Source organism: Miscanthus floridulus, chromosome 19 (genome assembly GCF_019320115.1).
Source record: "Miscanthus floridulus cultivar M001 chromosome 19, ASM1932011v1, whole genome shotgun sequence".
In the NCBI taxonomy this organism is placed as follows: Eukaryota; Viridiplantae; Streptophyta; class Magnoliopsida; order Poales; family Poaceae; genus Miscanthus; species Miscanthus floridulus.
This window is the reverse complement of record NC_089598.1, coordinates 16,956,041-16,959,269: the sequence shown is the minus strand read 5'-3', so window position 1 is coordinate 16,959,269 and position 3,229 is coordinate 16,956,041. Positions and strand designations below refer to the sequence as shown.

Below are 3,229 nucleotides of genomic sequence, written 5' to 3'. Positions count from 1 at the left end.
TGACACCATTGAAGAAATTAATACCCATGTGCTTTCCTTAATCCCAGGCCATGAAAGGATATACCTCAGCTCAGATAGTTTGGTTGATTCATCAAAGGATCATGGTAACTTGGACCTGCTCTATCCCGTTGAGTTCCTAAATTCTCTGCAATTCAAAGGAATCCCCCCATAAGCTTATTCTAAAGATTGGTTCCCCCGTAATGCTTCTACGCAATTTAAACCAGAGTGCTGCCCTATGTAATGGTACATGTCTTATAATAACACAGCTAGGAGATCGTGTGTTGGAAGCTCAGATAATAACTGGTTCGCATATTGGTGATAAGGTCCTCCTTCCTCGAATTTCCTTGCACGTATCTAGCACTAAATGGCCATTTGTACTTAGCAGACGCCAATTCCCAGTGCGACTATGTTATGCAATGACTATAAATAAGAGCCAGGGATAGACTTTGCATAGTGTTGGCCTATACCTGCCCCGTCTAGTGTTTTCTCATGGACAGCTCTATGTTGCTATATCGCGTGTCACATCTAGAGATGGACTTAGGGTTCTGATTGATGATGACATCGATCTAGACTCCAACACCATTGAGAACATTGTTTATAGAGAAATCCTCCAAGCCCTATGGTAATGTTTCCTCTACTACCATATGTGTTCCATACCTGTCCAAATTGTTATGGCATCTTCCATGTCACCCATACACCCCTGCAATTGTTTGTTGTATTTTCCTCATTTTTTTTGTGTTTCATTTGACTCCTATTCCCCTTCCATGCTCCTCTATTGCCAGATGGAGTACAGCTTGCTATCCCATATTAATCCAACAAGGCACAATTGGTGCATCAAGGTTAGAGTTGCTAGGATGTGGCACTCATCTAGGACTTCTAAGGGAAATGGTGCTACTGCCATGGAACTTGCTCTTGTTGACGAACAGGTGACTGCCTAACACATGTGCCTATATTGTTTTACTCCATGGTTAGTATGGACTTTTGAATCTCTGTGCATCAGGGTGTAGGCATCACAGCCTGCATTGCCCAGAAGGATGTCAACAAGTTCACTGATGCTCTAGTGGAAGGGCATTCATACATGATAAAAAAGTTTCAAGTTAGCAAGGAAGGAAGGAAGTACAATGTTGTGCCCAGCACACACACGATCTTTTTTACCCCATGGACTGTTGTTGAGGATGTCCCTGCGGAGCTATCCAACAATCTTCCACTCTATGTTTTTAATTTCGTGGACTTTGAGGACTTGGATCGCAGGGCAAGAGACAAGCATGGTGGCCATGGTTTAGTGGGTACATGCTGAGCCTCATGGTCCAGATTTCCGTAGCCTCTTTGGCGATGTAATGTTGATACCATGTTATGTTGATGGAATTTTCAACAGATGTTATTGGACAGCTTACTGTTATCCATCCAGTCATACAGTCTAGTGGTCTAAATGGGACGACTGTTAGGCGTTTGGTGGACCTACGCAATTTAAGGTTGGTTTCCGTATTTGCTTATGCATTTGTTGGCAATTATTATTATTTTCTTGATCTTTCACCATGCTGCAGTGACCGGCTTTTGCAAGTAACCTTGTGGGCTGAGCATGCCACAACCTTTGAGGATGAGTTCCTAGCTGAAACTGTCGGTAAAGATGAACCAGTTATAATAGTTTTTGCTGGGATGCATGTGAGGCAATACTTGGGTGAGTGTTAGCATCATGTTCCTCAATGCTAAATACTATGCCCATCATGCATCCTGATCTGCCCATTTAAATACTAACCTAGGTAATGCAACATGTGGGAGTGGTGATGCAACAAAATGGTACATGACCATTGACATACCTGAGGTCAATGCATTCCGTGCTAGGTAACCTGTTACACAACCTTTTTTCTTGTTAAGTTATGCACATGCCTGTGTGGGTGTGCTCATGTAGTTTGTCCTGTCCTCAGCCTACAGGGGAGAGGTTCTGAGGCCGTGCTCCTACCAGGAGATGGTGCATCTGAAGCTGGTACTATGGACGACCCAGGTTCTAATAGGAAGATTGTGTTGGAGCTCCTCTCATTGGATCCTCATGAGAATAATGTACTTCCTTCCTATCGACTCATCATATTTGTGCCTATTGTTGCATGGTGGAGGAGTTTAACCTCTGTTATGTTCTAGGGTGTACGCTTTACTTGTGATGCAAGGATACGGGAAGTTGACGTTTCGAATGGATGGTGGTACAAGGGATGCGCTACATGCAAACGAGGGCTAAAGCCAACTTTTGATGGCTTCGAGTGTACTAACTGTGATGAGACGCAGCCAACAGTGATCCCTAGGTATCCCTTGCTCGCCATTGGTTTCCTTCCCGTATTCATGCCTGTCAGCTGATCTTAGTAATTGTTTTCCATGCAAACACAGCTACAAGCTAGGTGTGGTGATTGAGGATGGTACGGGCCGCGTCAAAATATTTCTATTTAGGTGGTGTAGCAGAGCAGGTTGTCCGGCACACTGCTGCTGACCTTGTGGAAGAAAGCTCAACTAATCAGATTCTACTTCCTGCTCCCCTCCGTGGTCTTGTTGGACGGAACTATGTGTTCCAGGTGGTAATTAGTGAGCAGACATTCAGGACTGGACAACTGACTTTCTTGGCTAGGAGGGTGTTTGCATCCCCAATGGACGCTGATGGCCAGCGTGGTGGTCCTCGTGCTCCTATTTGTGGATCTCCTCTGGGTCCATCGTCCAGTAAAACCTCAACCGTACTAAAGGATTCTAGTGTTAAGACAACGGTTGAGACAACAAATACTACCTCTGCTAAAGAAAATGATGATGCTGATCCCACCTTGGCTAAGGTCCCCACCCATGTAGAAAGCGTCTCCACTCCACCTCCAGAGTCTGTTCTAGTTGCTGATGGCAAAGACTTGGTGAAGGAAAAGGAAGTGCTCTCTAGTGCTCGTGAGGATACTAGGGTATGCACCTTTTGTCTCTATATAATCACCTGCCACTCTTGTGTGCTACCCTAATATTCCGATTAAAGATGATACCCAATTCCATGATATATAGGTTCCATAATGAATGGAATAGTTTTACTTGTAAACGTGGTACGGAGCCTAATGATGATGTATTTGTGTGATGCAGGAGCTATCTGGGCAAAAGATCAAGATCTGCTCGGAAGGAACTATCCTTCTCAAAGAAAGAGAAGGCAAGGTACATTACTCTCTATCGTGTTGGATCCCTAGGCACCTTGAACAACTAAATGATTGCCCTTTTTTTT

General features: G+C 44.3%; 1 pseudogene; it reads left to right on the top strand.

Moving 5' to 3' along the window:
* Positions 1-782: 782 nt before the first annotated feature.
* Positions 783-3,027, top strand: LOC136525641 (replication protein A 70 kDa DNA-binding subunit C-like; annotated as a pseudogene).
* Positions 3,028-3,229: the final 202 nt, after the last annotated feature.